Raw genomic sequence first — 23,048 nt, 5'->3', positions numbered from 1 at the left:
ATGTACGACAGGGTACTCATTGGAATCAGTGTTTATGCTCCAGTTGGAATGCAAAATGATAAAAGGTGCCACAAGATTCTAGAGAAATATGACCATGGTTCCTGTCTGACTGCTGCTGTTCTGGCCTCGTTGGCTCACATTCCCACATAAAAGTTTTCTACAACTAACTTAGCACATAGCAGACCTTACTGCCTCCTTTCACCTGCCAGGTTCCCTGAGGCATGGGAAATTCAGCCAACATGAGATTAGAAATAGAATGATTGCTAAAATGAAGGTGCTGGACCTCATTATAATATTTAAAGGCCAACCACATCCCGTGAGTGGATTACTCCCCTGCCTCTCATGCTGCCTCCTAAAACCAGAAGCAGGCATGTATTTTTCAGGTGAAAATATGTGCAGAATATACAAAATAGTATTCGAATGGCCTGCACACTGTCTGTTCAGACTTTGCTCCCCCTGGTAAATTTGCCGGGTCCTTATTCTAAGTGTCCCAGATGTTCTGATTATATACAAATTTTTTTTAAGTTAGCTACAGGAGGATTTTTATTTTTGTATTCACGTTATCAGTTATTTTTGTGAGCATGATAAGACCTCTCAACCTCTTTCCCAGTCTACTTGGTCCACCCAGACGAGCATTGCCTGGAAGCAGCCAGGTAACTCACCCCAACTCCCAGGAGAGACCAGTGTGAGAAATCTGTCAGGAGGCAAGGGAAAGCATTTCAGTGATAACTCTCCCTGCAAGTGGAGGTATTGAATATCCATTAAACAGATCCTCACTTGATAGTGGCTGAGACCACAACTTTTGTGGCATTGAGGCTCCAATGTGCTGTGCTGCATGCCACCGCTGAGTAGGAGAGTAACTTATTTTCTACAGCATACAACAGCAAAACTTAGAATCAACTTCTGAAGACTTGGCAACTATTTTGATGGCTATGACTGAATGGTGTGTATGTGGAAATTTATCAGAGTTCTTTACTGCAAAAATGCAGTTCAGCAACTACCCCAGTTGTTTGGTTTTCAAGACACAGATATTTCTCATTCTCCACAGTCCTTCCCTCCAAGAGCAAAGGGCATTTACACAGGCAGATATGTAATTACAGTGCTAATAGAAAATCTTTACAGATAAAATGTTTTTGATTTTTCTGGATTGTATATTAAGTGCTTGAATTGGCAACCTGCCACTGCTGGGCGGGTAGCTGTCGTTGCTGGGAGCCCAGGTCTGGGAGTAGTGCACAAGTATGGGGACATGTAGCAGAGCCAACTTGATATGAGTTAATTGAATTTTCCTTGCCTCTTCACCACTCCCCCACTTCTACCTCCGGGGGTTGGGAAAATTCAGGCTATTAACTGTTTTTACCTCCACAGCTGCTGCCAGATCTGGTGAGTATTTCCAGCATTTTCTGGTGCCGTTTTCCTTTTGGATTACTTTTTTACCTGTGCATTAGCTTTTAGAGATTTGTGTACCTAAACATGGAAACCCTTTTGCTCCTCCACAGCTCCAGGAACAGAATTTAGCCCTTGTCGGGCGGGCTTGGCAGGGGCGGGCGGGAGTGGGCAGGAAGCCGACCGCCACCTGTGATTGGGGCCGGACCGCGATTTCACACTGGCGGACCAATTAAGGCCTACCCAGCGTGAAACATGCGCTGCAGTGCTCAGCGCTGCCTGTGTGGGGGGAGGAGGAGGGCAAGCGGGGCGATCGGGGAACTTCATGCATGAGCATGCGCATGAGTGTGTGTTTGAAAATCTCCCTGAGGCACAGAGCTGCCTCAGGGAGATGAACAGTTTTACAAAAAAGCAATAAAGGTTTATAAAATGTTATAAAACATGTCCCCTCATGTGACTCTGTTACTAATTAAATTTTTAAAATTTTATTTGCTATTGGAAACCTCATCCTGCCCATGGCGAGGTTTCCTGAAAAGTGCAAAGGCCACTTGGGTTTTTCACCTGCAGCGGGTAGCAAAAAATTTCATTCAATTATCTTTTTAATGGCCTTAACAGGCCTATTAATTGTCAGCAGGCGTGCTGCTGGCCCCAGCGCGTGCCCGTCCAACGAAATATCACGAGACTGCGCATTGACGTCAGGACGCTTGCCCGATGTCAACGCACGTCATTTTACGCTCGAGCGGGTCGGGCACGCGCCTGCCCGCTGAGGTAACAGTTCTGCCCCAGATCTCTCCATTACAGAAATTTGTCTTTCTCAGATCTGAAGTGAATGGCCTCATGTTTTTCCACATTGAACCCCACCTGCCATAGAGTTGCCCACTCACTTAGTCTATCTATGACCCGATGTAACTTGTATACAACTTGCTATGCCTCCTAAATTAGTGTCATTTAGAAGCTTGGATATACCAAGTTGTAATGTCAAAGTTTTAAGCAATTGAACCATCATTCACACACATTAGGCACAGCATGTTTGAGAACATGTAATTGTGGAAGCTTTTCAATTTTTAATGTGGCTTGCACTGATGCAAAAAAGATAACGTTCAATGAAACAGTACAGCGGAGGTCTCAGTCAGGATAATCAAAAAAACTCAATTTGTTTCCTGCTGTGCCTAAAATTATAGGCTTCATTTACCATGGTTTAAAGTGGGTGAAAAATTAAGGAAATTTGGTGTGAGAGCAGCACCATTATGATGAGCTGGAATGTGTCTGAACATACAGACCAATAGACAGGCATCAAAGAGCAAAGAAATTCAGGTAGACCGTAAATGCGTGCACACGTGCGCCTGAGTTTCCTTAATCTTTTATGTCCTGATTGCATGCTCCTGTGGGCGCAAATATATAAATTCCACCGTGTTCCAATACAATACTGCAGATTTATGGATTACAAGCTTAAAGAGTGTTAAATCAAATGTAAACAAAGTGCGATTGATTCCATTTGTATTTGACTGACAGTCCTTTTTGACCTTGTGAGAGCAGTAGGGTAGAATTTCCACTGGCTTTTGGGAAGTTCCGTTGTAGAGATATAAAATGATAAATCTTCTGGTTAAAATGTGGGGCTTTTGGCAAAACCCATGAGAGGAGACAGTTTTAAGTCTCAGAGAAGCAACAAATCAACCAGTGTGTTGATGTTGTTCAAAGGAAGAAAGGGATTGTATAATTAAAACATCATTGAGAGAAGATTAACTTGGTCCTTATAATTTCAAGCATTTATTACTTTGTCCACCCTAGGAAGTGGATGGCAGGTTGCCTACTGTAAGCATCTAATTACTTCATATAGGTACAGAACTTCCGTTCTCCAGAGATACCCTGGAAAATGTGCTGGGGATCCCCAGGAAGTCTCCAGGCAAGGACTGCACAGCAGTTGTCCAGGAAGTTTAAACGCCTGATAGGCAATTACCCTGCGCAGGGAACCATCTGATACTCCGATTTAAATCAAAGACATCAGATAGTTCCGACCCTCTTAGCAGAATAGCTACACAGGAAAAGTTGGAAGGATTAAAACCACTTTTAGCTCCTGGATAACAATGGTGCAGACGCCCCGACCCCCAGCTATCTCCCTGGCTAACCACCACCCCATCGACCACGCCCCTACCACCCCCCCCAATGCCCACTGGTTACCCCCAGCCCCCCTCCCCCCAACCACCCTCCCCACCCCTGACTACCCTGCCAACCGCCTTGACTACCTGCCAACAGCCTTGACTACCCACCAACCCCAACCCTCCCTCAACCACCCTCCGACCACCCCATCCCCTGAGCTCCTGACCACCTCCCTTGAACCCCCAACACCACCCACCTCCCCCTGCCAAACCCCTCACCCACTTACCTTACACACTTAGCTTCTCCCTGGCTTCTCAAAATGGCTGGGACCTTTAAACTTACCTGGTTTACACAGCAGCTAGTGCTGTAAAAAGGGCGCATGGCTTCACTTTCCCCGACGCTGCTGCCTTGCACTGGAGGGACTCTGGAGCTGCTGCGCTGCACACCAGGCCCAGGTCAGACGATCGGGTGAGAAACGTGCAGCTCCCAATCAAGGTAAGTAAAAAGGAGCGGAGTGGCAATCCGCCTGTGGCTGCCACTCCACGGATATTCTGGCCCATATTGTTGAATATGCTCGTTCATCCTTTGTGAAATGAATTCATTTATATTTCAAACTTAAAACAAACTCTTATGTGATGCATTATAACCTTTGAAGATCAAAGTGAGATCTTAACCCAATAATTAAATCCAGTAGCTAAAAATAATTACCAGGCAGGGTTTGCCCTTCATTTTCCAGATATGTTATTTACAAGACAAAGCTCGAGTTGTAGGGAGCTGAGACTCACCCCGAAGCATGGTCTGAAAATCAAGAGCGGCAACAATCCATGGTTAGACAGTATTAAAATATTGTAACATTCACATTGAAAAATGGTTGCAATGCTGAAGTGAAGGGATATATTGATAGCTAGAGGTGAGCGGGGATTGTCTATCACATGACAGGCTTTTTCCTTGTATCCTGTCTAAGAATGCAGGACATGTGCTAGAAGAAGCTCCCTAGAAATAGTTACAGCCTTCAAGTCTGAGATGGATTCTGCTTCATTGCGTTAAGAACTTTTAAAAGGAAAAGATGGTTTGGCACAAAATAAGTAACTGAACTTCTTGGAAAGGGCTTTAGCAGAGGAGACAAATGGAAGTGTATTTGGGGTTAGAGAAAGGAAGAATGTACATAGATGAAGGTGAAGCTGCCAAAGAATAATGATAGTGGGGGAAAAATTGGGTGGCCCAAAGCAGCACGGGGGATAACAATGCACAATTAACCTGCGCCTGTTCATTCTGCTGCAGGCAGTAGGTAAAGTTTGTGCTGCCTGTTTATTATAATAGTAGCAGGAAACCTAGCTTGAAACTCACTGTTGTTTGGCTGCAAGGCTCAGCAGGAGGCCAAAGTTCGAATGAGACTAGCACCATTTAAATCTTGCCTACATGTCTCAAAGGGGTAGTACATTCTGGCTGCAGCCAGTGCTGGAAGAGTCGGGTGAATTTTATGGAGGTGATGAGGGTCTTGGTTGCCGGTTGGAGAGCTGGCGAGAGACCAATATTTCCTCCTTTGGGGAAGGCCTGCTGAATTACAAGCTAATTGGGAAATTAACAGGTCATCGGCGGGCCTTCCATGGGGTCAGGATCCCTGGGGTGGGATATCCCGCCCACTGAGAGCTGCTGGCCAATCAGAGGCCAGTAGTTCTTTTGCTCAGCAGCACCATCAGGGAGGCAGTTGGCTGCTGCATGAAATATACCCAGTGGAGGCCCTGGCCAGAGGTAAGTGATGGGGGCCAGTGTTGCAGAGGAGAAGGCGTAGGGGATTTGGCAGTAAGGGCTAGGGAGAGGCTTTCAGTGGGCCCTTTAATCAGGCACCAAGTACCTTTAAATGAGGGATCCTCTCAACAGCACTGGGGTGAGGCACCTAACTGGCCTTTCTCGTCACAGACTTAATCAGGGTGGAGTGGAAAGATGGTGGGGTCCTCACCCACCACATCCCATCTGATTAAATGCCTTCCCCACCTCCAAACTCATCATGGGGGAGGAGGACATAAAATACCGCCAAAGTCTTTGAGCAGGAGGACGGTGTAAATGTGCAGCAGCACAAAGAGCATTCTCCAAGGTTCTCTGATGTAGCACTGGAGACCATGGTGCAGAAGGTGGACAGGAAGAGAGAGGTTCTCTACCCAGAATGGGTCAGGAGATCCCCCAGATGGACGCTGAGAAGGTAGTGGGAGCATTTATACATTGCGAATAATACAAGAAGTCCAGCCCCAACCACTTGGATACAATACAGGGACAAATTTAATTGCTTCATTTAAGTGGTCAAGCTCAGTGAACGCATCTTCACATGCCATATCCTTTGAAATGAAACACTAGCCTAACCACACTGTTCCATTCACCACACACTTTTCACTCGCCTAACAATATTCTTTATCGACCATGACTTGTATCTAGTATTCATAGGCCGGGATTTTCCGGCCCTGTCATGGCGGGACCAGCCGTGGGAGATTCGGCAGCCCAGCCAAGAGTCCGTTGACTTTCAGTAGGATTGGATGATCCCAGCGACAGGCAGGGCTGGAAAATCCCACCCATAGCTTCACCTCATCCTCACATACAAGCCTCACTACCACATCTCACATCTTGCGCACACAACCATGACAAATGCTTTACCCAATGTTGAACTCAATATTAATTCTGGAAGGCTGTAAAGAGAGTTCAGACCATGAACTCTCTTCAACAACTTCAGGCCATGAACTCTCCTCCATCTTCATCCCCTTCTTCATCCCTTTTTAAAAAATTCATTCTTGTTTTTAATCCACATCTTTATTTTTATTCATTGTTTTATCCCCATTTTTCTACCCATTTTCCATCCTTTTTCCCCCACCACAGCCCCTCCCCCACCCCACAAGGGCCGCCTGTTACTTGTTCATGTTCTTTTCAGAGTACTTATCCTTGTTCTGCTACTAACACATTCTGCTTTCTTACCTTTGCCACTATCGGCACCTTTGTTCGTCCTTACCACTACCATTAACACTCACTTTGTCCTTTTGTTCATGACATCTTTGTCAATCTCTCCTTTGTCCTCCACCTATTGCTGTCCTTCTATCCAGCTTCACCTGCTCCACCCCCCTTAAACAGTATAAATTTCATCTCATTTCTACTTCTCTTTAGCTCTTGAGAAGGGTCATACACACGAAACGTCAACTCTGTTTCTCTCCCCCAGATGCTGTTAGACCTGCTGAGTTTTTTCCAGCATTTTCTGTTTTTGTTTCAGATTCCCAGCATCCGCAGTATCTTGTTGTTATCTTCATGAGGTTAAAGTCTATTAAAAATGTGTAGCCAAGTTTACTAACTAGTTAAACAAAATGTACATTCTTAAATCGTGGGCCATATGCTCATTTTTTGACAATAGGGAAATGGTGTGATTAAATCGACAAGACATCAAATGCAGTTCAGAAAGGCTAATGCTGTAGTGACATTCATCAAATTCTACAGCCCTCAAGTGAAACTCTAGAACCTGATCCTGAATTTCCATGGGGATTTTCCTAATTGTCTCCTGTAGCTTATTTTTTCTTATATAAGTTGCATGCAGAAGAGTATTTTCCATGTGAACTTCCATTTTATGTACATTTTAGCGCAAGTTATATTTTTGCTGGCTCTCTAATGGCATGGTCCATCTGTAGTAAGCTTGCAGTGACTGCAGAGTAGCATTTCTGCAGAAATTCTTCAATCTCCCACTATAATTTCATTTCATTTACAGGAACTCCAAAGAAGCAGCGAAAGCATCAGTTTACGACTTTTCTGTGGGGTTTCTACTGATCTTCCACTGAAATTGCGGTGAAGGATTGAGAAGCCTCTGCAGAAATTCATATAATTTCACCAATATAATTCATATAAGGGCACGTACTGCTCCCTCTCCCACTAGATTAATGATGTGACACATTGGCACAAAATTGTACAAGCCCATTTAACAGGATAAGAATTGAACAGAAAAAATAAATATGATTTTGCCTGGACTATCAGCTGGATTTTATGGTTTTCAGTGGATAAGGGTCACTTAAGGGGAAGTGCACGGTCCACTTGCTTCCGCCCTTGCCGTTCAGCAATTGGCAGCTGACAAGCGAAGGGAGACTCTTCAGGTGTGTAGGGCAGGACGTTTAGGGGAGCAGGGTTAGGCTACGAACCGTAATTCAGACACAGCCACCAATTTAAAGGCATGCTGGCATTTGGTCGGTGGCAGCTTCATGAGAAATCCACGTTTGCTGTAAGCACGCTTTGAAGAAAGAAGCACCTGTAGTGGACACTGAACCAGTGGGCAGAATTTTTCCCTTATCAGGCGGGCGCACGCCCGACCTGAACGGGAGTAAAATTTCGTGCGATGCTGTCGGGTGAGCGTCCCAAAGTCATCGCGCACTCGTGTGATATTTCGCTTGGGCGCGTGCGGGTGCCGGAGCGGTGCCCGCCATTAATTAACAGGCCACTTAAGGCCCTTAACAGTCCAATTGACCTGTGATTTTATCTTGCCTGTGCGATTTTCTGTTCGTCGCACGGGCAAAACAGGCAGGTGGCCAACTGACATTTTCACAAACCTCATCAAGGGCGGGATAAAAAGGGTCAGCAGCATTGCCAGTGTGGATAGCGAGCATTTTAGAGATAGTTTGCAGCTGGTTGCTTATTGGTACTTGGCAGCTTCATCTCTGTTTGGGGCTTCATTCTTAGCATTTCCAGGCCTCAATTCAGGACTCATTGCTGTCTGCCAGGCCCCTGGAGGATTTAGACTGTGTGGACCCCTCCAGGTATCAGAAGGCCTTCTGTAACCTTGGTAATGAGGATTGTGGTCTCCACTCGAGGCACCTCCTCTGGGGAGGAAGAGAGGGGCAGAAGGGAGAGGAGGCCAGGTGTCCCTATGCAGCTTCCAGGGGAGGGACCTGCGGGAGGAGAGGTGCAGGCACAAGAGGCGCAGGGCCAGTAGGTAGACCAAGGCGGAAGGGGCTGCTGAAGACAGCACTATCCTACTGCCAGGGTGTATAGGTGGCGATGCAGCTACCTCAATATGTCTGAGGTGCAATACCGAAGGAGGCTCAGCCTCTCAAGGGAGACAGTGACCTACATCTGTCAGATGATCGGCCCTAAGATCAGCTCTGACTATGTGGGTGGAAACCCCATGCCAGTGGTTCTGAAGGTCACAGTGGCCCTCAACTTCTATGCCTCCAGCTCTTTCCAGGCCTCAGTGAGGGTTCTGTATGGAGCCTCCCAATCATCTGTCCACAGTTGCATCAAGCTGGTGACAGAAGCCCTGTTCAGGTGGGTACTGACATTTATTCTTTACCGTACAGATGAGGCTAGCTAGGCTGAGCGAGCTAGAGACTCTGCAACGATTTCTGGGTTACCCCACGTCCAGGGTGCCATTGACTGCACACATGTGGCCATCAAGGTGCCAGCAGGTGAGCCCGGTGCCTTCGTCAACAGGAAGGGCTTCCACTCCATGAACGTGCAGATAGTGTGTGATCACAGGATGAAGATTCTGCAAGTCTGTGCAAGGTACCCAGGCAGCTCCCATGACACCTACATCCTCAGACACTCCCAGGTGCCGAGGCTCTCAGTATTCCAGCCCAACTGGATGGTTGTCTGCTGGGTGACAAGGCTATCTGTGGAAGAAGTGGCTCATGACGCCTCTCTGCCACCCAAGAACAGAGGCAGAGAAGTGTTACAATACGAGTTATGCCTTCACAAGGGCAGTGGTAGAGAGGACCATTGGTCTTCTCAAGATGTGCTTCTGATGCCTGGACCGTTCAAGGGGTGCACTGCAATACCCCCACCCCCAGAGCGGGTGTCACTGATCATGTTTGCATGCTGCGCTCTCCACAATCTGGCACTAGTAAGGGTGGCCCCACTGGAGGTAGGGGATCTTGACGCAGCTGCACAGGCCACAGATGATGAGTCCAGTAATGATTTAGAAGAAGAGCACGGTGAGGTGAATGCTGATGGCATGCAGACAGATCTCAGTAACCTCCAGGGAGGCAGGGACACCAGGGAAGCCTTGATCCAACGCCCCTTCAGCTAGGCTGCCATAGATCTGCTTCCACCTCATGCCAGGGCTGCCTCCTCCATCCCGGATGTGTGAAAGGACCCTTTTATTTGAACACAAAGAACACTCAGTGCCTGTGCAATAAAGTTCAGAGCCATTTGCATCCAGCATTACATACTGGCATTCCCTACACCAATAAAGTAAAAAGGTGAAGCGTCAAAAACAAAATTTATCTCGTGTGGACAATTCTGAAATATTTACACAGACCTCTCTGGCCTTTATTCCTAGACCAGTATAGATAAAGTAAACATAAATGAACATTAAATCACCTGTGACCTGTCCCTCTTGTGCTCATGGTGCCTTGAACTTACGTTTGCGGGTGCTATGTCTTGGTGCCCCCCCCTCGCTGGCACCAGCATTGGAGACTCTGGTGTCTTGTTGGCCTTGATGATCTTGGTGGTCGTCCTCTGGCCAGTGGAGCCTGTGCTGGCCCTGCCTGGGAGGTAGCAGTCAGTGCCATGGCTGGCATCTCCCCAGTCATCACAGCCTCATCAGAAACGTCGGTCACTGGTGGAGGGGCAGAGGAGCTGCTGCCATCATCTGGAGCGCCCTGAGAGGAGCCCGCAGAGATAACAGGCAGCTCGTGCACCAACACAAGGTCGCTCTGGACGTCCCTGCTCACTATTGATGTACAGACTCCTAGCTGGGATACTGGGTGCCTCATCCATTTCCCACACTGGCGCTGACCACCTGAGGTTAGTGCTTGTGTGAGGGCTTGCAGGTCCGAGCGCAACCCCAGGAACCCCTGATTCTGTCCCTGGAGCTGCCGCTCCATAATAGTCGCCACTCTCTCAATGGAGGAGGCAGTGCACTCGCCCATGATGGTCAACGCAGTGCTCACGCTCCGCATGGACTCCTCCATCACGGAGACCATGGCACACAGACCCTCATGGATCTCCGCCAGATCCTCCCGCACATCTCGTTGGACATCCAGCATCTGCCGCCTAATGGACGACTCCAGAGTTCATCATCAGCCTTCGATTGAGCATCGTCCTGTTCCACCGCAGCCCCCTGACTGCCGGCACCCTGGGCACTCTCTGCCTCTGCCTGCACCTCAAGTGACTGTGAAGTGCCCCCACCAATGTGCACTGAGATATCAGTCACTACTCTAACACCCACCAAGGTGCTGGTATCTGCTTCCGAGAGTGGGAGTGACGCAGGTGAAAGTGACGCCTGGTGGTCCTCCAGTGTCCTGGCTGACCCTTTGGGGTTTGCAGATCAGACACCTGCTGGCGAGCCTAAGAGGGAGAAGAAGGACATTTCATTGGTTAAAGTTATCACGCTGTCACTGTGCATGCCAGGGAGACAATGAAAATCTGCATCATGGTGCCCTCATCTTCCAATGATCAATGGGAACTTCAGGCTTGAGGCTCCCATCAATGAGAAGACTACGCTAGAATGGTTGCACATTCCAAAAGTCTCACCTCTGTGCATGGCACTCTGACCTTTGTCTAGCACCCCGGCCTCTCCACGCCCGGTTGCATGGGTAGAGTGCCAGCTCTCCAACCCCAGGGCATTTTGCTCGAGCCGGGAGAGCAGCAGCAGGTTGGGCGGACCTCCGCCTGTACGTGTGCTCTCAGCTTGGTTATGGCTTGTCTTCTCCTGAAAGGACAGCAGCATCGATTAGTCCACTTTCCACCTGCAGCGCCATTGCAGCCTGGCCAACCCCAACTGAGGAACACTTCACAGGGCACATCCGAGTCATGGCCCTCGAACCACAAGGTACTCAGTCCAAGCAGCCAGGGCTCACCCCCTTGGCCATCTCCGGCATCATTGACAGTTGGCACCCAGACTCGAGCACCCTTGAGGTCCATGGGGGGACGGCCACATCTTTACACGTCTGCACACTGACACGTGCCAACACGATACTCACCCTTCCTGAGCGCAACAGGTCATTGAGGCGCTTCTGGCACTGCACCAATGTGCGCACCACACCATGTCATGGCTGCTCACCAGGGCTGCCACCTCTTCCCATCCCCAGGGACAGGGTTCGCCCTCCTGGCAGTCACCTCCTCCTCCAGGAGGACAGCGAGGCACTAATCAGAAAAGAGGAGGGCTGAGTGATCACCCGACCTGCCCCTGCCGCCTGGCGTTTGTAGACTCATCGAATCCATCCTTGCAACGGCAGACAGACTTCCTTCCCTGGGGCTGCCTGGGCCACTTTTAAACTGGCTGCCCCTGCTCAGCCCTTCCCAGCTAGTGTGGAGCCGCGTGGCCTGCCAGCATGAGATCGCAGTCAGGGCTCAATCGTGGGCAGCGGCCGGTTTTGCAGCTGCTCCCGAGCCCACCCAACGAGGGAAAAATTCTGCCCAGTGGAGCAGCAGCAGGTGAGAGCATGTTTTTTTCCATTCTGTGGACTGTTGTGTCAACCATATCTCATGCAGGACCCTTTCCAGGGGGGAAATAACACCTGAGCACACCTGTCCCATTCCCCTTCTTAGGAAAAATTCTACCCTTTAACTCTCTTTGTCCTTTCACAGGGGCTGAAAGACCACCTGACTATTTCCAGCACTCGCTGCTTTGAATTCTCACCACCTCTAGCAGCTGCCAGGCCATATGGTGGGACTCAGATTATGGATGGCCCTTTGGTTTAATCAAGACTTCCTGCTTATCGTCAGGCTCGTCGTCAGAGGAGCTGGCTCGCTGCAATAGATCATCTCTGCCACGGCCTCCCCTCTCTGGAGCACCAGGTTGTGTAAGCCACAACAGACCATGGCAATTAGTGAGAGACAAGCCGGAGAATATTGCAAAGAGCCACCTGCATGGTCCAAGCGTCAAAATCACACATCGAGTAGACCAGTGCTCTGTGACTCTCACTGTAACACATCTCAGCCTGTATCTCTCACCCAGGACATACACCAAATTTTCAGTGAATATCTCTTGTCTCCAAGAAACCAGCCCTGCAATGACTCTGGTGAACAGAAAATCCGTAGCACCTTGGAGCGCCTATGGATGTATGAGTCGTGACTACTTCCAGGATAATGAGCAGATACACCTGTATGACCCTTTGACAATGGTCACATACAAGTTGGACATTGATGGAATGAAAACTTTTACAGTATATAAATGCCCCATTCTGGCCTGATGGAGCTTTGATGGCCACATGCATGCAATCTATCACACCTTGAACTTTGCAGAATCCAGCAATACACACAATGCCTCTGGCTCTCTCAGCCTGACTAACGTCATTGGTGGTGAAATAGATGAAGTCATTTGCTTGCCTAAGCATTGCATCCCCAACTGCCTTTATGCAATAGGATAAAAGCAAAAAACTGTGGATGCTGGAAATCCAAAACAAAAATAAAAATACCTGGAAAAACTCAGCAGGTCTGGCAGGATCTGCGGAGAGGAACACAGTTAACGTTTCGAGTCCGTATGACTCTTCAACAGAACTAAGTAAAAATAGAAATTTTTACTTATTATTTTTCCTTAGTTCTGTTGAAGAGTCATACGGACTCGAAATGTTAACTGTATTCCTCTCCGCAGATGCTGCCAGACCTGCTGAGTTTTTCCAGGTATTTTTATTTTTGTTTTGCCTTTATGCAATGGTGATCTGAAGCTCAGATATGCCGCAAAGGTCTCTGGACTTCTGGGTATGACCCCAGAGCATAAAAATTCAAGGCCACAGTCATCATGAGAGCGACAGGCATGGGGTGGCTACCAAGATAATTTGAACTGATCTCCCCAGCCAGCAATTCACACTGTCTCCATGGAGAGACGCAGTCTGCGAAGACACTGGTCCCCTGAGAGCTGAAGGTAATTTATGCTTTGCCTGTGGACTCTCTATGCAGGATAGTGTGTTCTCCTACCACAGATTTGCTGCTGTTGCCTGCCTTTGTTCTGGCCCTTGTATAGCAGCCAGTCCCTCACCTGCTAGCACCGCAGAGTTCACCTGACCCTGGACATCTGGGCCGGGATTTTCCATGCCCGCCGGCGTCGGGCGTGTTCAGTGAGGTGAGCGGACAATATGGCGAGATGGTCAAAAATCAATTTCATGACGTCATGAAACCAATTTGCGATCATCCGCTCCATCCGCCATCAGGGACTTCATTGTAATACATCAGCACATCATTATAAGGCCAGTCCACCGGACTGAGCCCCCACATTGGATCATCCGCCCATGCCGGCGGGAAGACACGCCAACATGTTTCACAACAGCATATATAAGGCATGCACTTTGTTTGGAGCTTCAAGATTTGTTTGCCTACCTTGCTTCAGTCAGCACTCGCAGTCATCAGTGCCAGGCTTCACAGGCAGCACCACATCACTTTTAGTGGGGCTCATGGGTAGGTCTCTACCTACCAGATCAGCCATATGTGGGTGACTTTTCAATTGCCGCGGGGTAAAGTTCTGCTTGGTGAAGGGGGAGAAGTGGCCTCAGACAAGGGAAGAGGCTACAGGAGAAGAGCTGTACTGGGGAAGGAGGGTATCCCAGGGTGTGTGTGAGGGCACCTGTTGATCTGGACAAGTAGCCTCAAGATGGTGAGGGTTGAGGAGGCAGTCTCCAGATGGGATGAGGCCAGATGGACATGTGAGGGTGTGTGTATGAGAATGGGTGGTGATGTCCCTTGAGCTGGCAGTGAGTGAGATGCCAGTGAATGTGCGATGGGCTTGAGTGTGAGAGTTTAGAGTGATGAGATGGTTGCCTTACACTGTCTGCACAGATGAGATCATTCAAGCTGTATCTATTTTGGATGGCCAACCTCTTCTGTGCAGCATTGGCACTGATCACCACTGCCATTGCCTACCGAGTTAGAAAAGTAATGTAATTGCCCCTCCTACAGCCAGAACCCGGGTAGAGGACATCACAGCAGGCCTCCACGGTGCCCAAAAGACGCTCGAGGGCTGCAGTCTTGTCTTTCGGGGCCATGTCTTATTTGCTGCAGTCCTGGGCTGGAAGCACTGAGCACTACTGTACTTTAAATGTGGTGCCTAGCTTGATGAAGCCACGAGGGGACGGCATGGCAGGCAAATCAGAGCCCACCCGCCATCAAAACGGCATGTATCCCAGTAATACATAATTAATGCGGTGGGTTTGAGATGATACGGCATGAAAAGCTGCCATTGCGACCAGCCCGTCCACTACCGCACTTAGTGCAAATCTGTAACGATTCCACTCCTGGTCTCTTCTGTCTCCTTCTCTTCATTTCCTCCTCAATGGAGGAGCCTTCTCCAGAGTGCACAATCCTCATGGGGACAATGATCTCTAGTTCCTCTGCTGGAGTTCCCACCTTTCAGAGTAGCCCTGTCTCCAGGCCCCATTCACACTCTCTCTCCTAATTTGTAATGGCATATAAAAACTGAAGAAATAAAATTTACTAACAGTCAAACACTGCCACCTTCACCAGTAGACTCTGCTGCTTCATGCGGGCCTATTCATCCATCTTTGTGTCCTCTCCTCATTACCTGGTATAAATCACTCCCAACATTTTTCCCATATGACTATTGAAAAATGGAGTGGGCCAACATAAAATTGCAGTCAATTTCCCCTTCAGCAACTCAGTAGCCTGCTAATTATTTTTTTTTCAAAATGGCTTCTGGGCTTCCACTTTTTTGGGCCTTTATTAAAGCATCTTTCCTCCTGTCCCTTCTTGACTGGCTGAAATCAGATGTGCCCGAAGGTGACTCCCCTTAAATATTCTTTCCTCTTTGTAGAGAATTGTCTGACCTCTGTTTGACAGCTCCCTACTGTGGCATGGCTGAGGCCATCAATTCAGCATGTGGAACCTGGGTGCAAAGGCTGTTCCCGTGTTCCCAGATTTTTACATCTTAATCTAGAAAGATGCAGTCTATATTTACAGTGCAGACTTGGGTGGTTAGCCTCAGTTTAACCTGACCAAACATCTTTCCCGTGGAAACCTTAATAGTCATCAAAGAGCGGAGAATTTACATCCTTTTGGCCAAGGTTTGATTCCTGAAGACAATAAGAACAATGTCCTTATGCAGCAAGGCAACCAATCCCATGGGTAGAATTTTCCCTATGGGCTTCTGAACCCTGCTGTTGGCTCATGTAGAACTTGAAAAGTTAACTCTCTTTCTCTCTCCACAGATGCTGTCAGAAATGCTGAGTTTTTCCAGAACTTTCTGTTTTTATTTCAGATGTCCAGCATCCTCAGTATTTTGCTTTCAGTGCACATTTCAATCTTTGCTTTACATCTTTGTATGTCATTGCATCCTCACCTTGAATAAAGATATGCAGGATATAAATGCTTTTATCTGAAATGTCACCGGTGGTACTTTTATCTTGGTTTGGTTGTCCTTACACCAGCACAAGGGAAAGCTCCAGGATATGCTAAAGGTGATTAATTTGCATCTACTGAAAGACAATTAGCCTTTTCCAGACTTTGAATCAGAAGAAAATACAGTTGTATTTCTAATTACAATGCCTTTTATTAGGGAAGGGAGACCAGTACCAGGAACCAGTAGTGTGTGGTTTGTGAGAAACAATTAAAACTAAATGTAATTACATTCTACTGCCATTTTGTTTTAAATCTTTTAAAACTATGCACATGCTGCTATGAAATCTGACCCCCATTAACTTTGCCAGCTGTGTTCTGTGTGAAGTAGTCACTTTTCTCAGCAAGGGTTGTTACGTTCATGTTGCAGGCATTTCTGAAAGCAACACTAGAGCATTGCTGCCATTTATGAGCTCCCACTTCCTGCAAGGCTCAGAATATTAACTGTTAAAACAAAAACACGATACATGATAGCAGTCCGTGTGTCAATGGTTGCTGACAATTTACGCTGCTTTTCTGAAGACTAAAGATGACTTTTTGACCTTGGAATTAATGTATCCTGATTTCTGTGTTTTTTTTTAAGAGAAAAGTAACTGTTGCCACAGGAGAGGGGGAAAAAAATCAGGCATTGTATTTTGACGACACATGGTCTGAGTCTTCTGTTGGCACAGCTGGAGAGTTTAACAAGCCTGTTTGTGACCCAGAAGAAGGGGGATTACCTACCTGCCACACTAATCAGGGCCATTACATGACACCTACAGGGGGCTGCTAGTCCAAACAAATGTTCCTTTTGGCCTCTGCAAGACTTTATTTTCTTTTAACTACTGATCTTTCTAATCTCAGTAAGAGCTTAATTTTTGCCACACTGTGAAGGTTAGTTTTTGTACTATTAGATACATCCTTTGATAAAATGTGTCTGGCTGGAATTGTTCCAGTACTGGCTTCCCTATCAGAATGGGTACAATAAAATTCTGATTAGGATAACTGTACTATTGGGGGAAAAAAATAGGATGAGGATTTGAGCTGCTACAAATTCAGTGTGCCCAAAACGAGGCCTTGTGTGAAAGTAATGTTACACTGGCTCTAGGCTACCCAAGAAACAGAACACAACGAACCATTACTAAACTGCCAGATTGAATAAACATGCACCATCAGACCACCAGGTTTCAGATTCCTCTCTCCCTCCAGCTTGAGTTGTTGGAATTATCTCCTTACCTCATAGACCCATTGATCTATCAGAGGTCAATAATTTTCTTTAAAAATAAAAATGTTTTACCTTTGTTTCTGAGGTTTCAGCAGACACCAGCCACCAGATACAAAATTTGTAGTGCTGGATGCCTCAAATGGTATTTTGTTAAGACACAGAAACTCCTAAGATTATTGAATCACATTCAGGTCCCAATGAATAAACCTGAAGTGGCCATATTTGCCTATTTTACATTATAACTTAGAGGGACAATGTCCCAGAAAAAAATGGCTATTATGTTGTGATATTTTTTAATGCTCCCTGTACCTTTTTATAGTTCGTCCATTTTTTTTAACCTTGTTGACAAATGCGTACGTGAAAATAAAATGAGACAGATTTTCTGCTCCTAATTCAGCTATTCCTGCATGAAGTGTCTCATTTGGATAATAGGAAGTACAAGGATTGAGCTTTTCTATGATTTTGCAGTTCATGTTGTTCAAGGGCATATATGAAGAATAAGCCCTTACTCGAAATTGTTGAGAGGAGCCATTTACCCTAAGCACAAGTGTCTTCCTTTGGGAGAAAATAGATAAACAGAGAGATAAAATTAGAGAGGAAGTTGAAGGAGGAAAAGAAGGAAAGCCATACGTGATGGCAATATAGTGCAGTAGATTAATGTACAATTGCACAGCCAGTGGATTAATTAATGGACTGACGGGTAACTCACTGTGTGCTTAACCCATTGTGTCATACAATATTTTGGCTTCACAATTATGTTTCCGACATTAAATACAAAGAGAGAAATGATGGATACTCCACCTTTTCAGGAAACAAGATGTCCTAAGAGGGTGGTTCTTTGTCACCTAGCAGCACTGGCAGGCATCTGGGAATAGGTTATTTCCCAGTGGAAGAGAAAAAGAAAGATTCAATGGTTAAGATTTGGTGCTTTTTATTTGTCTGGTTCCTGATACCAATGAAATACTCGCACCATTACAATATATTTATTGTGATAATTTTCCCCAAATGGTTCTTATCAAAAGTTCATGCTTTTGCAGCCAATGACAAGTTGATCCTAGCCTTCCGTGAATAGAGTAGATTTCTATTCAGCCATTAGAACTGCAGTAGACACTTATTAAATTAATGGTATATTTGTATGGTGAATTGCATCATGAAATGATCCTTCAGTATCTCCACTTCTCTGACCAAGCCTTTGCTTACCCCTTCTATACTTCATTGTCTCTGCATCCATTTTTGTCTGATTAAACCTTTATGACGCTTTTGTTTGTTAAAGGCGCTACATCAAAAGAAGTTGGTGTTATTTCTGTGAAGCTGCTGTAATAAAATGGCTACTGGGTCTATTTACATATCAACAGCTACTGCACTTGAAAGCTATATATTGTATTAGTACTTTGAGACATATCAATGTGATGAATTGTCAAATAATATAGTACATGTTTTATAATGATATAAAAATATTCTGATAACACAAATTTAAGGACCAATTTTAATCCTGTCCACCTGGTGTAAACTGGCCACAGTAACTTACCACACCCATCCCATTGTATTCCTGCAGTAAAGAGGGACACCCACCGGAAGGCATAGGGCCCTTCTTAAAACATGTAAATCAGGCTTTTTTTCCCCATCATTGTAGCTCAATTGCAATTTTAATAATAATGGCTTTCTCACTAGGTCAATCTGACAGTAAGAGGAGCTGGAGCCAAAAGTGGCCCAGAAACCTAAGTTAATTATCTTTTTTTTCCTTTTGCTTATGGGCCAGAAGGATCAGGATGATTTGTTGTCTGCCTTGGCCCCTGCCCACCCTACTCCTCACTGACAGTTAAAATCTGCCCATAAGGAAGATTAACATCACTGAAATGGATATGAACCAACAAAATGAATAAGTTAAGGAATGGCAGATGAATGTTAATGTAAATATAAATATTGTGACAAAATATGGAGGCTGTGTACGCCATGAAAGGGAGTTGATTAAAGGTGCCAATGTGATTAGTGACCACTTCCTGAGAACTTCCACTCAACTACAATTAACAAGGCTTACTAAATTTTAGGATGGCATTTGACTTAAATGCAAACAAATCTTGTGCAGATCACTGGAATGCAACAAGTGGAGTATCATGTGCAGTTCTCAGTGGCTGATGTACCAAATGTTATACTTGCATTGGAGCAGTTTTATAGAAGAGTTTTCAGGTTTATTTCAGGGCTTTAGTCAAGGAAATTAACGGAACTGAACTTAGTTTTATCAGAGAAAATAAGATTGAGAGGAAACAGAATGCAGGTCTTTAAATGGCGAGAGGTATGACTAATCTAAATAATAAATGATTGAATTTGAGCTATGAGCACCAAAGTAATCGGTTTCAAAATGAATAAGCCTCAAGTGAGTCTAAAGATTTTAACCATTTATTTTCCCAAAAGGTTATATATACTTCCAACAAAAGTAATTAATAGAGTTAATTGACTTTTAAAAAAAAAAGAATCGGTAAAATATCTAGTTAGCAAAAGGGAGTTATGGGCTAAAAATTGTGGGGCTGCAATATCTTGTCTCTGCTCTGTTGGCGCAAGTTCTTCTTGCACAAAGTTCATGCACAAATTGGAATGCTGAAGTTCTTGGGCAGAGATCTGGCATTACTACCCCAATTTTGAGTTTTACTGGACTTCTTACACATCACTTCATCTGGGAATCTGGCATTGGGACTGAGGATTTTCCAGTCCTCTATGTACAACTATCGATAAAAATGATTAAACAATAGATGGAACTCAGTAATTCCTGTGTTGCTAGGATGTTGAATATCATCCAAGGAAAACAGTGGCCTAAATCTTCTGGTCGGCGTGCGGGGGCGGGTTCCGCTCGCTGACGCGTAAAACGACATGCGGTGACACCGGGCGTGCGTCCTGACGTCACCGCGCGTCATTCTGATCTTCAGTTCGGCGGGCATGCACCAGAGTCGGCTGCGCGCACACCAAACTGTCAAAGGCCTATTAAGGCCATTTAACAGCTAGTTAAACTAATTGTCTGGACTGCCCGTCCAACCTTAAGTTCGGCGGGCAGGCAAAGAGCCCAGGCAGCCTTTGCATTTATCATGAAACCGTTTCATGAAGGGTTTAAAAATCAAATAAAATTTTTTGTTAAAATTCTTTGACAGGTCCCAGCTCATGTGACACTGTCACATGAGGGGACATGTCCGAATAATTTTTAAAAATCTTTCTTTCAGATTTTCACAGTGACATTAAACTCCCTGAGGCAGCTCTGCGCCCACTCCTGCTCAGCCTCCCCGACAGGGAGAAAATTCTCCCCAGTGATGTATAATGTTGGTTGTACATTTTTGGCAATCAAGTTAAAACCTTACAGGACTTACCCTCAAAGGATTAAGTTTTTGGGGTAGAGTATGTGGTTGCATTATCTACAACAAAAACAGACCAAATCAATGAAATGCCTGTTTTATAGTCCATATTTTCTTCATTTCTTACTAGGGATTTATAGCAAATTTGAATTGAGAATATGCTTTGTTAAATTCTACAGGTAGTAAAGAAAGATGAGGAGCAAGCTAACAAGTAAATATGGTATGGTTATCCAAAGAGATGTAATGCATGCATGTTAGTCAAATACAGCAGATTTTTCTTATACTTCTTCAGAGATGATCTAGGAAGAATTTTTTCTCTGTCATACTCAATACTCATTCAAATCCCATTAGAGTCAAAATCAGCTCCAATGTAACAATTACACTAACAAAAAGGATCAGAAATTAAAGTTTTGTGCAGCTAAATTTGGAAATTTGAAAGAGATCAATTTTAACAGGTCTAACAAAAAGGCTAATGGAATGATGGTCTTTTTAACTAGAGGGCGAGAATGTAAAGCAAGGAAAGTTTTGCTGCAACTATGCAAAGCCCTGATTAGACCACATCTGGAGCACTGTGTCCAGCTCTGGACACCACACCTTCAAGAGGACTTATTGGTCTAGGAAGGGGTGAAGCACAGATTTACCAGATGTTACCAGAACTCCAAGGGTTAGATTATGAGGAGAGATTACATAAACTAGGCTTCTATTCCCTGGAATGTCAAAAGTTAAGGGCTGATTTGATTGAGCTTTTTTAGGACTTTGAAAGTTATTGATGGGTAGATAACAACTTTTTCTGCAAAGGTTTAAGACAAGGGAACATGACCATGAAATCAGAGCCAACCATCAGGAGAGAAGAAGCATTTCTTCAAAAGTGTGGCTCTCTCTCCCACAAAAGGTATTAGATGACGGTTCAATTAAAAATTTAAATTTGAGATTGATAAGATTTTTGCAAGCTAATTATATAAAGGGATATGGAGCCAAAGTGGGTGGATGGAGTTAGGATACAGATCAGCCATGATCTCATTTAATAACAGAAGAGGCTCTAGGGGATGAATGGTCTACTCTTGATTTTAGTTTCCAAAGTTCCTAATTCCTGTTCACAATTTGTGTTATTCTTGGATGCACTTGGTAGAAGAAGAGCAATTATCCTCTAGACAGCATTCTGATATTTTGAAGGAATGCATGCATTAGTCATGTAAGTATATATTGTCTTGGGACTTGGAACCAACTTAAAATGGTTAAATGGAAAGACACTGTTTCTATGCATTTTATTATACACATCTGTTTTAGTATTGAATAAACACTTCCTCAAGAAACTGAAGCCAGTGTCTACCTTAAAAATGTGTCATTTAAACAAGTAATTGTATCTCAGGTTAGTGACTTGAAGATGGGAGAACACTTATGATCTAATGACCTCTGTATCTTTAGACTTAAGTTTGTTATCACAGCTAAGGCCAGAATAACAACATGGTAGTACATGATTTTGTAGATTAGCAGATTTCACAGCTACAGAATATTGATTGGAAAAACTTACTTAAAATAGAGTACTGGTATAGCAAGCAGACAATCTAAAATTAAGGAAACGTTTGGAAAATAGCGACCACAATTTAACGATGCTCAGGCCAAGAACAGAAAGGAAAGAAAAAGGTAAGTACAAAAAACTCGACTGAGAGAATACTAAATTGTTGCAAAATAAAAAGGAAAATTGCTGAAAACAGACATGTTGCCAAAACTTTTTGTCTTGCACTCATCAAGACAAATGCAAGAATACAAAATTTCAAATAATCACAACAATTTATCCTACAGGAGAAAAGGCTGCTAGTTGGTTGGCAAGTAAGCCCTGATTGTTCGAGGGATTGTCATAGGGAAAGCAACAGGGAATTATAGATTCTCCAAGCTCCCGGATAATTCAAAAAAGACACAAGGCTTGAAAATATTCCTTTTGTTTGCAGAGAATGGGTCCCTGCGTATGAATGTATGCTGCTTCTAGCAAGCGTAAATGAGCCACATTACAAGCTCAACTGAGCACTAAATTGGTTGTTAGTGTAATTAACAGCACACTTAGGATTGTTCAGCAAGTGCTGCGCAATTGCAGAATCACATCTAACAGCAGACGTTTTGTTTTGAGTTTTGCAGCTGTGGGCTGGTTGACTACAGCCTGCACTCTCCCTATTACGAAATACCAAAGGAACATGCTATTTGATTAATCATCCAATCGCTGAGATGTAAGTACCTGCCATCGCACCGGCACTGAAATCCATGCATGACGTTGCTGAATTGTGTGGTAGGCAAAATGTCTTTTTGGATTAATGACCGCATCCTGTTAGTGGAAAATGCCACTCGTGTAGCCACTGTGTAATAGCAGCGTGAAACAGCTTGCTTAACCTGTTATTCAAATTTTTGTGATACTTTGCCTTTCCAGGGTAATGTAAGGTAAACTGGGAACTTTTCAGATCTGAAAGTGGTGGTCTTTGTCACATTTGTGATTTTGTGCAATACACAGTGAACAATGACCTGATCAGGATAGCTATTGTCTGGCAAGATAGCTTTGATGTGCTCTATTTCTGCTTCAAGCTTGCAAGGTGAGCAAATGACTTAGGCCCTACCAACAAGATTGTTGATAAAGCCAACCTTATAGCTTGTGGAGCTATATGAATCCCAATGTGAATATTAACTGGTGAAGGTAGGCTTGCAGTAAACAGTAGCAAAAAACCCATTAGTGGACTTCT

At 45.0% G+C, this 23,048-nt stretch overlaps 1 protein-coding gene across 5 annotated transcripts in view; it reads left to right on the top strand.

Annotated features, from left to right (window-relative positions):
* prdm5 (PR domain containing 5) overlaps positions 1 to 23,048 on the top strand; it is a 368,385-nt gene that overhangs the window by 297,766 nt on the left and 47,571 nt on the right. The window lies entirely within an intron of this gene.

Source organism: Cetorhinus maximus, chromosome 1 (assembly GCF_964194155.1).
Source record: "Cetorhinus maximus chromosome 1, sCetMax3.hap1.1, whole genome shotgun sequence".
NCBI lineage: Eukaryota > Metazoa > Chordata > Chondrichthyes > Lamniformes > Cetorhinidae > Cetorhinus > Cetorhinus maximus.
This window is presented reverse-complemented; position numbering and strand designations above follow the sequence as displayed.